The following is a 12,089-nucleotide window of genomic DNA, read 5'->3' on the forward strand; positions in this document are numbered from 1 at the left end:
GTGTGAACACCCCTGCAAATTTTTGCTTCTCTCTTTCTTTATTCGCTCTGCCCTGAGCACGCTGAGCGACAGTCGTGTTCTGAATGTGATGGAGGGAGGATGCCGCACGCGCACGGACAAGCCGAAGCGCATGACCCGGTGTTTGAATGCAGATGGTGTTATGATTGTTCGTGTATTTGCGTGTAGGTGAGCTACGGTAGTCTGGAGTTTGCCTTTGTGACGATCGATTCGTGTTTGCCGCTTCCCGAAACATGTTTTCGGCGAGAGTTGAGGTATGGTTCAGCATCTCATGTACGACCAAGAGCACCATTTCTCAACTCACCGTCTTGTTTTTTCCCCTAAAGGAACATTGGCGAACACGAGGAGTACAACGGAGAGTGAGAAACATGAACGGGTTTGTGAAATAAATAAAAAATCATTAATTCATATCACAATCTAATCTGAGTTTTATTGTTTGCTTTGTTTTGATTTGCGCTGCCATAGCGCCTCTGGCCTATGACAGCTTGGATCCGAAGAAAATGGAAGAAAAAACTACGTGAAACCACGCGTTCGAACTGTTATAATTACCTAAATCTGCTGCTCGCTAAGGCAAGATAAAGGTAAGAGATTTAGATAAAAGAACTCGAAAACCGCTATAAGCCTGCTATAAAATGTCAGTTGGGTAATGAAATAGCATGAAAAGTAGCGTGCCCACTTAACCAAAAAGCGATATCCGACCTTACTACGACCTATATACGGAGTCGTATATGTAGACTTATATGTACACTTACAGCAGTAATTAACAGACTTCGTGGATGAAAAAAAGCGTGCCATAATTATAACAAACAAACCATAAATGTGAAATGTTTCATTCACGGTCCTGACAATTTTCAGCGGAGTTTTGAAACGTTTCAACCAACCACTTTTTAAATGAAATAAATCAACAATTTAAATTATTCGTTCAAATTTTTTTTGACTTTTATTCGTTGACTTTCGATAAGTTTTTTGACACAACAATCGAACACATCGAAGCTATGCTTTTTCTCCTTCTTACACTCGTTGCGCGGGCAAGACACCGTCGAAAGAATAAAAACAATACCTACATTTCATGGTAATTTTCACCGACTAGAACTAGAAGAAGAAGCGATATGGTCTTCTACGTCGATGGCAGATGTATCGTCGATAGCAGATTCAACCACATCTAAAAATTAATGAGAATATCAGCACATGAATCACAATTTCATCTAATCCTAGAGGACAAATAGAAGAAAGACTAAAACTTCCCATGAACAGTGTGGTCAAAGGTTGACACTCCGACAGAATCGCACTGTTCTCCGAGTGCTGCTAATTGCCTTTTGCTTCTATACAAAATGCCATTCTTTTTCAACAACAAAACCTACACCACGCAATATGCACCAATGCACGCCTACAATTGTCAATTGACGAAGCAAAATTTGTCAAAGCATTCTTCGATGAATCAAAATGGCAAGCAACTGAACGAATTTTGAAAAAAATCTCAAAGCTGATGAAATCATTCACAAATCAGTTAAAAGGTGAAACATTTCCAGTAATTTCAGAAATATTTCAACAATTTATTTTCCTCCCATAATTTTTTTTTACCGACATGAGATAAAATAGCACGTCTCGGAACCAATTTAAGACCTTTAAGACCACAAAGTCGGATAGTCAGTACAAGCTAAAACCTACCGACTTATATCAGACTTTGTGGTCGTAAGGAGCCCACATAACCAAAAAGCGATATCCGACCTTACTACGACCTATATACGGAGTCGTATATGTAGACTTATATGTACACTTACAGCAGTAATTAACAGACTTCGTGGATGAAAAAAAAAGCGTGCCATAATTATAACAAACAATCCATAAATGTGAAATGTTTCATTCACGGTCCTGAAAATTTTCAGCGGAGTTTTGAAACGTTTCAACCAACCACTTTTTAAATGAAATAAATCAACAATTTAAATTATTCGTTCAAATTTTTTTTGACTTTTATTCGTTGACTTTCGATAAGTTTTTTGACACAACCATCGAACACATCGAAGCTATGCTTTTTCTCCTTCTTACACTCGTTGCGCGGGCAAGACACCGTCGAAAGAATAAAAAACATTACCTACATTTCATGGTAATTTTCACCGACTAGAACTAGAAGAAGAAGCGATATGGTCTTCTACGTCGATGGCAGATGTATCGTCGATGGCAGATTCAACCACATCTAAAAATTAATGAGAATATCAGCACATGAATCACAATTTCATCTAATCCTAGAGGACAAATAGAAGAAGGACTAAAACTTCCCATGAACAGTGTGGTCAAAGGTTGACACTCCGACAGAATCGCACTGTTCTCCGAGTGCTGCTAATTGCCTTTTGCTTCTATACAAAATGCCATTCTTTTTCAACAACAAAACCTACACCACGCAATATGCACCAATGCACGCCTACAATTGTCAATTGACGAAGCAAAATTTGTCAAAGCATTCTTCGATGAATCAAAATGGCAAGCAACTGAACGAATTTTGAAAAAAATCTCAAAGCTGATGAAATCATTCACAAATCAGTTAAAAGGGAAACATTTCCAGTCATTTCAGAAATATTTCAACAATTTATTTTTCTCCCATAATTTTTTTTTACCGACATGAGATAAAATAGCACGTCTCGGAACCAATTTTCCTTTAAGACCACAAAGTCGGATAGTCAGTACAAGCTAAAACCTACCGACTTATATCAGACTTTGTGGTCGTAAGGAGGTTATGTGGGAGGTTATGTGGGTGATCGTATTCACCAACACACTCAAAAGAAATAGTTTTTACAAGCATAAAATTTTAGATAAAACATTATCAGAACATAAATTACTGTAATTAGATGCACACGAATATTAGACATAAAAGTGCAATATGTTCTAATCCGAACCAACTGGTTAAATAGGGAAAATTTAATAGAGTTCATCCAATTGCGCAGTAGGATATTACACATGGAAGGACGATATTACCTAATGTACGCAAAAAGTCGCGTACGCATAATGCAGGAAATGGAGCAGGTTAATTAATCGTAATCATGCATAACGGAGCGGATAAGCTAAATGTGCTCATAAGCGCAATGTAATTATTTCATATAAAAGGAGCACGCGCAGAGCTAGAGATCAGTTTTTGTATCAGTTAAAAATAAAATAAAATAACAAAGTTCAATCTTGCCGCGCCGTCCAAATAGGTTCAAGCCAACCACACTGTTTAAGTATAAGAAAAGTGGCAAATAAAGTGAGTTTATACTAGAGTGCAAATACATCCCGTCTAAGTCTCAGGAATGGCACTACATGATGACGAGTTTACTACATGGCGACCGTGACACAGAGCCAAAGCAAAGGAATACGAACAAAACACTGAAGTAAGCATAACGAAAGACTGCAGGTTACAAAAATCCCGTAGGACAAAGTATGTAAACACTATGGTAAAATTTATACTTCGAAAACAAAAATACCATAGTGCGAAAAACGGACGAAAGTATGTGTAAAAGATATCGCAACAATCGCGATTGCAAATCCGTCATAAACACTATTATGCACATTACATATACACTAAGCTCACAAACACTAAAGAATTCGGCATAGATGCAGAAACTCGTCGTAAAGTGAGATGCAGTAATGTGCAGTGACACCAATACAAATTAGTTCCGTCATACAGCTCGGAAACTACTGTGAAAAACTCACCTCAAAAAAAAAAAAGAAGTAAGTGCAAAATATCCCGAAAAATCACCAATAAAGTGCTAAAAATAAAATCATAAGTGAATAAAAAGCAACAAAATTACACATGCAGGGACACATAAATACCGAAACGAATACCAATCAGAATAGTGCACGAGAAAGTGTGAAACTAAGTGCACTAAGTGAAACCAAACTGAACTGAACAATCCGATATAATCGCAACAGCAGTAGCATTTCCACAACGAACAACACGAGGAAAGCGTTAAGAACGTCTAGAAAGCAGTCAACTACGCCATCGCAGTATACACATCAAGTAGCTGGCAAACTTCACATCGTGTATGCCGTATGACACGCAAACGATAAGTTTCGTTAAGTCAGGTATTGTAAAATTAACACTTAGGGATATAGGGTAACTGTACCAGTTTTGGGCACGTTATTGCAGCTGATCATAAGAAAATACAAATACAATTATTAAACTCAATAATTTTGATTGAAGGTAGTATTATTTTGGTTGTAAAACTATCAAAGTATGTTTCAGCATACATGATTTATTGATTTAAATCAGTTTTTAATAAATATTAGCAAAAATGCAAACATTGGTTTTGCTCCTATTTTGGGCAGAATGCTCCTATTTTGGGCAGGCTGTGTTCTTATAACACTCGAAAAGGTGTAATTAGTTAAAGAAAAATATTTTAAACAATTTTCTACTCTTACTTTGCCAAAATTGTTGATAGAAAGTAGTTAAATAATTAATTTTATGTTGATTGATTTCGTCGTCAATGCTGGCAGATTTTGACAGAGTGCTGTCAGTGTATGTCATTCATCAAAACTCACAGCTTAATGGATATGAAAAATTGGTCACGTTTTCGTCAACCTCATTGGCTGACGAAATGTGATAAATCAAACTTGATCAAGATAAAAAAATAATTCAAAAGTTAATATTTAATATCAAAATGAATCATTGACCTATTTTAACAAACAAGTCGACAAAATATGTTTTGGAGCGCCTAAAACGCATGTAGAATTGATGGCACTCTCCTATCTGTAAAATTACAAAGCATTCCAACTACCAATTTATAAAAACCAAAAATTTTATAAGGAACATAATAACATTTATTGCACTTGACTAAAGTAATTTAAGACGCTTATTGCACAGTTTTTTCTTATCACTTTCGAGTTTTTTCTTCAATCGGGCCTCTTTTTTAGCTTTTTGTTCCGTTTCACGAAGTTCTTTGGCTTCTTGACGTTCCACAGCCTTTCGTTTCCGTTCTTCCTGCTGCCGATTTTTTTCCTCCTCTTTGAAATTCATTTCTTGCAATCGTTCTCCGGCAGTCAAAACAGGGTAGAAACGTGATTTGTAGTTTCGGTGTTTCTGGCTTCGATGAGGTGTACATGGTAAATCAAATACTTTTGTAAATTGCACATTTTCCTTATTAGTATCGTCATTTTCTTCCAGATCAGGTTCGGCAATATATTCTTCTTCCAGGCGCTCGATGCTTTAATCTTCATTTGAAAGGTTGTACTGATTTTACTGCTCACTTGGATCGATGATGATGTGTTCTGTTATTAAATGTTGACTGTTTTGTTGGGTGCTTACTTCGGTGGGACAATCTGCATCAACGGGTTCGATTATAAGATCTTCACTTACGAAGCATTGGAAGTTTTGATAGTTGGATACTGGTTCGCATGGAAAATCTTCTTCGATTGAACAGGTAATGAAATTATCTGGTGAATGATTCTGTGATTCAGATGATTCTATTTCAAAATGAGTTACATTTTCTGGATTTAATATATTTGAACCATTATCTTTGATTTCGGACTCTATCGATACATATGGCTTGATGCACTCCGTGTAAAAATATTTAATGCATCTTTCCAGGCGGGACAGTTTTGTTATGTCTTTTATGGTAATCCTATTTAATGTTTCTTCCCCAATCATGTCTAATGCGTGACATAATTTGTCCAACGGAATTGATGCACATTTTTATCTAATTTAGGAGCGTGTTGCCGTTCTACAGGTAATGGGGTATTGAGCACAGGTATTGCCGAGGTGCAATCTTCTATATTAAGGGAAGCATTTTGAACCGATGATTCATGACTGTTTTGACTAGAGTGGGAAGGCAATTTGTTTAAACATTTGGTATAGTCTACGTTTTCTGGGGTAAACGGATATAACCCACAAGCACGGAATCCACTTTTTATGCTATTTGTTTTTACGCCCTGTTGCAAAGCTTTTTGTAGCATTTCGAAAAAAAGGTGAAATTTTGATTTGCATTTTCAAAACGCCATTGCTCTAATGCACCTCTCCATGCATCTTTCAGTGGTTTGAAAACTGCAACGTCTGCCGGTTGGGTAATGTGGGTTGTGTTGGGATATAAAGCTATTAAAATAATTCAAAGTGATTGGCAAACATCGGCAACTTCTATTGACTTATGAGATATATGGCCATCTACAAATAAAATAACAGGAAAAGTTACACCTTTCTTCACTAAACACGGATGAAACACTTTTTCTATGTACAGTCGGAAATTTTTAGAATCCTTCCATCCACGTTCACTATGCCCCACACCCCATGTTGAAGGAAATCCTTGTAAAATGTCTCGTTTTAATCGCTGTCCCGGAAAGATAACATGTGGATCCACTACAAATCCACAGGCGTTGAAGGAAATCATAACGGTAATGTTTTGCTTGGCTAGTGCTTTTTCGATTTCATACACATTACGGGATCCTTTTTGGGCAAGCACTTCTTTTGTTTTTGAATGCATGTAAAACGACGTTTCATCTCCATTAAACACTCTTGTCGGGTCTTTTAAAATATCACACAAGTCATTATCATTAAGCCACTTATAAACTGATGTAAACCATCCTCTAATATCACATTCGCTAACTCTACTATTTGCAGATGACACTGATTCAGGTTTGCGAAATGAAATTGTAGAATTTTGCCTTAAAAACGCCTCAAGCCATTTCCGTCCTGTGAAATAGAAATGTATAAGTTGTAAATACGATGCATTATCCATTGTGTTGCATCCTGATTAGAACGTAGCCTAACCGTACGCTCTATGCCGTCTGGGAACTGACAGCATCCGATGTGTAGCGGATATGGCTGTCTCGCTCTAGCAACGATCGGGGATGCGCTTTAAGAGCGTAGAAGTTCGTGAGTAAGGATCATGCGGATCCTGGGGGACTCTCTGCTCATCACGGTTCCGGGACAGACGTGGCTCGCGCGCGGCCTCGTATTTTACGTTTTGTTTTAATGTTCGTTTTAATTGTGTTTTAAGTGAAATAAAAATAAGTACCAGTGCACAAACACAACACATTGAACAAAAAGCACTACCTGGTTGGTTATCCTTGAATGGCGTCGTTTTTCCATTGAGCGCAATGTAGTCCGCTATTTTCCGCAACAAATGGTTTCTTGTTACTGGAAAACCACTTTGTTGCATTTGCACTATCCACATTGAAATAAGATGTTCCTCCTCGGAGCTTAAGTAGTTTTCGGTCCATTACACGTTCCTAACTGCCACCGAGAACTTAAACGATATTGAATTGTTGTTCACGGCACTTTAAATCGCTTGCAGGCATCAGATAACTTCACGTTTGAATGCTCGATTAAATGAATACATTCACGAATCGCATTCTCGTCGTAAAGTTTCGTTTTTTTCGGCATTTTTGATAACTTCAGGAAGATCACTTTAAAACTGTTGTAACTCGTCGGCGCTGAATTTGCTTTTATGATTCTTCTTCTTTTTCTTCGGTATTTCCACCTACACGATTTGACATTTGAGGCTGGCACTGCCCACAGCATTGAGCTGTCAAAAATCAACATTTATCGTGTACCTATTTTCGGCAGTCTTTAAAACGAAAAATAAACTATTCATCGGGGTTTTTAAAATTCAGTGAGCTTTGAATAAATTATTAAACAATTTGATTGGTCAGAAAAATCACACTTAACATTTTAAAATGCTTTAGTTTGCTTATTCACAAAATCTGCCGAACTGTTGACTGACAGCATATCTGACGAAATGCTAGAAGCTGTGCACAAATATTTTAATATTTCTGTAAATATCGATGTAAATGCTCTCAAGATTTGTATTAGGAGAGTAAATATTGATTTCTTTCGATAAAAATTGTTGAAAGAATATTTCTATCAGGCTTTATTACATTATTATGCTCTTTTGGTTCACCTGCCGAAAATAGGTACATTGCCGAAAACTGGAGCAGTTACCCTATATGAAGTAAAAAAAAATAATTTAAACGTGCATTTATTCGAAAAGCTCAAATGTCAAAGTTTGACAGTTGGTGATGTGATCCCAACTGACATTTTATAGCAGGCTTATAGCGTTTTTCGAGTTCTTTTAGCTAAATCTCGATGCTTAATCTTGCCTTAGAGAGCAGCAGATTTAGCTAATTATAACAGTTCGAACGCGTGGTTTCACGTAGTTTTTTCACCCATTTCCTTCGGATCCAAGCTGTCATAGGCCAGAGGCGCTATGGCAGCGCAAATGAAAACAAAACAAACAATAACACTCGGATTAGATTGTGATATGAATGAATGATTTTTTATTTATTTAACAAACCCGTTCATGTTTCTTTCTCTCCGTTGCACTCCTCGTGTTCGCCAGTGTTCCTTTAGGGGGAAAAAACAAGACTGTGAGTTGAGAAATGATGCTCTTCGCCGTACATGATATGCTGAACCATCATCTCTCGCAGAAAACATGTTTCGGGAAGCGGCAAACACGAATCGATCGTCACAAAGGGAAACTCCAGGCTACCGCAGCTCACCTACACGCAAAACACGAACAATCCATCTGCATTCAAACACCCGGTCATGCGCTTCGGCTTATCCGTGCACGTGCGACATCCTTCCTTCATCACATTCAGAACACGACTGTCGCTCAGCGTGCTCAGGGCAGAGCGAATAAGGAAAGAGAGAAGCAAAAATTTGCAGGGGTGTCCAGACGGTTTTAACATGCGCGCTGCATGCCAGTACTAAAACGGCGCGCGAGAAACAGTTCGAGCGCCCCTGCACACGTGTGTTCGCTCTCTCCCACTCAGGGGCTCTGAAGCGGAGGATCATGGTTCGAGCAGTGCACGGCACATTGCGGAAAGCGAGAAAATGTTTGAGCGCCACTGCACGCGAGAGCGAACGGGTGTGTGCTGTGCTGCTCGTTCCAACGGCAAACTGGTATGGTACTGAGCTGCTCTAAGAGCGTAACGAGCATTCGCGCATGAAGCGAGCAGTTATGGCGGGGATCGGGCAAATTTTTTTTGAAATTTAGCCTTTTTTGTATAACAGATGTCAGTTCCCAACTGACATCTGTTATACAAAAAAGGCTAAATTTCAAAAAAAAATTGCCCGATCCTCGCCATAACTGCTCGCTTCATGCGCGAATGCTCGTTACGCTCTTAGAGCAGCTCAGCACCATGCCAGTTTGCCGTTGGAACGAGCAGCACAGCACACACCCGTTTGCTCTCGCGTGCAGAGGCGCTCAAACATTTTCTCACTTCCCGCAATGTGCCGTGCACTGCTCGAACCATGATCTTCCGCTTGAGAGCCCCTGAGTGCGAGAGAGCGAACACACGTGTGCAGGGGCGCTCGAACTGTTTCTCGCGCGCCGCTTTGGTACTGGCATGCAGCGCGCATTTTAAAACCGTCTGGACACCCCTGCAAATTTCTGCTTCTCTCTTTCCTTATTGGCTCTGCCCTGAGCACGCTGAGCGACAGTCGTGTTCTGAATGTGATGGAGGGAGGATGCCGCACGCGCACGGATAAGCCGAGGCGCATGACCCGGTGTTTGAATGCAGATGGTGTTGGAATTGTTCGTGTATTTGCGTGTAGGTGAGCTGCGGTAGCCTGGAGTTTCTTCACTTTGTGACGATCGATTCGTGTTTGCCGCTTCCCGTAACATGTTTTCTGCGAGAGCGTAGGTATGGTGCAGCATCTCATGTACGACGAAGAGCACCATGAGTTGAGACTCACCGTCTTGTTTTTTCCCCCTAAAGGAACCCTGGCGAACACGAGGAGTGCAACGGAGAGAAAGAAACATGAACGGGTTTGTTGAATAAATAAAAAATCATTCATTCATATCACATTCTAATCCGAGTGTTATTGTTTGCTTTGTTTTGATTTGCGCTGCCATAGCGCCTCTGGCCTATGACAGCTTGGATCCGAAGGAAATGGGTGAAAAAACTACGTGAAACCACGCGTTCGAACTGTTATAATTAGCTAAATCTGCTGCTCTCTAAGGCAAGATTAAGCATCGAGATTTAGCTAAAAGAACTCGAAAACCGCTATAAGCCTGCTATAAAATGTCAGTTGGGTTGGGATCCCAACTGACATCTGTTATACAAAAAAGGCTAAATTTCAAAAAAAATTGCCCGATCCTCACCATAACTGCTCGCTTCATGCGCGAATGCTCGTTACGCTCTTAGAGCAGCTCAGCACCATACCAGTTTGCCGTTGGAACGAGCAGCACAGCACACACCCGAGAGCCCCTGAGTGCAAGAGAGCGAACACACGTGTGCAGGGGCGCTCGAACTGCTTCTCGCGCGCCGTTTTGGTACTGGCATGCAGCGCGCATTATAAAACCGTCTGGCACCCCTGCAAATTTTTGCTTCTCTCTTTCTTTACGCGCTCTGCCCTGAGCACGCTGAGCGACAGTTGTGTTCTGAATGTGATGGAGGGAGGATGTCGCACGCGCACGGATAAGCCGAAGCGCATGACCGGGTGTTTGAATGCAGATGGTGCAAGGATTGTTCGTGTATTTGCGTGTAGGTGAGCTGCGGTAGCCTGGAGTTTCACTCGGGGATGATCGATTCGTGTTTGCCGCTTCCCGAAACATGTTTTCTGCGAGAGATGAGGTATGGTTCAGCATCTCATGTACGGCGAAGAGCATCATTTCTCAACTCACCGTCTTGTTTTTTCCCCCTAAAGGAACACTGGCGAACACGAGGAGTGCAACGGAGAGAAAGAAACATGAACGGGTTTGTTGGATAAATAAAAAATCATTCATTCATATCACATTCTAATCCGAGTGTTATTGTTTGCTTTGTTTTTATTTGCGCTGCCATAGCGCCTCTGGCCTATGACAGCTTGGATCCGAAGAAAATGGAAGAAAAAACTACGTGAAACCACGCGTTCGAACTGTTATAATTACCTAAATCTGCTGCTCTCTAAGGCAAGATTTAGCATCGAGATTAAGGTAAAAGAACTCGAAAACCGCTATAAGCCTGCTATAAAATGTCAGTTGGGATCCCAACTGACATTTTATAGCAGGCTTATAGCGGTTTTCGAGTTCTTTTACCTTAATCTCGATGCTAAATCTTGCCTTAGAGAGCAGCAGATTTAGGTAATTATAACAGTTCGAACGCGTGGTTTCACGTAGTTTTTTCTTCCATTTTCTTCGGATCCAAGCTGTCATAGGCCAGAGGCGCTATGGCAGCGCAAATCAAAACAAAGCAAACAATAACACTCGGATTAGAATATGATATGAATGAATGATTTTTTATTTATTCAACAAACCCGTTCATGTTTCTTTCACTCCGTTGCACTCCTCGTGTCCGCCAGGGTTCCTTTAGAGGGAAAGCGAGAAAATGTTTGAGCGCCACTGCACGCGAGAGCGAACGGGTGTGTGCTGTGCTGCTCGTTCCAACGGCAAACTGGCATGGTGCTGAGCTGCTCTAAGAGCGTAACGAGCATTCGCGCATGAAGCGAGCAGTTATGGCGAGGATCGGGCAATTTTTTTTTGAAATTTAGCCTTTTTTGTATAACAGATGTCAGTTGGGATGCAATCTGGTGATGCAATGAAATATAGAATTCAATTTTTCGTTGAGAAGATAAAGGAGAAACACGCACATTTCGGCGTCTTGTGTTATTTAGTTTATTTTTGGAAAGTTTACAACTCAGAAGTGGGATTTACTCATTAAAATGCCTACAAAGGATCAGATGATATGTGTGTTATCTGATGCGGGTGTAGAATACCCAGCTACTGCTACACTTGGCCAAATCCGAAACCTATACGAAGCCGTGATGCCGGCGAAAACTGAAGAAATCGAAATGGATTCGGGGAATACGAAGAAAACACCATCAAACGGTAGTGAAGAAAAACGTGCCGAGGACAACAGTGTGGCAAATATCGCACTTCAAGAAAAAATAGATCAGCTAGAGCTAGAGAAAAAGCTGCTGGTCTTACAAAAGGAAGTTTCGGAGATGAAACTACAGAGCAAAGCAGAGAAAAACGAACCTGATTTTAAGACGATCGAGAGTTTGGTTCCCCCGTTCAGAGGACAAAATGGCGTCGATATTGTGATGTGGTTTGAAGAACTGGAAAGAGTTTTTGGATTGCTCAGCGTTGACGAAAAACAGAAGCTGGTAACAACTCTTCGACTGCTTT

This window comes from Anopheles stephensi, chromosome X (assembly GCF_013141755.1).
Source record: "Anopheles stephensi strain Indian chromosome X, UCI_ANSTEP_V1.0, whole genome shotgun sequence".
Classification (NCBI taxonomy): Eukaryota; Metazoa; Arthropoda; class Insecta; order Diptera; family Culicidae; genus Anopheles; species Anopheles stephensi.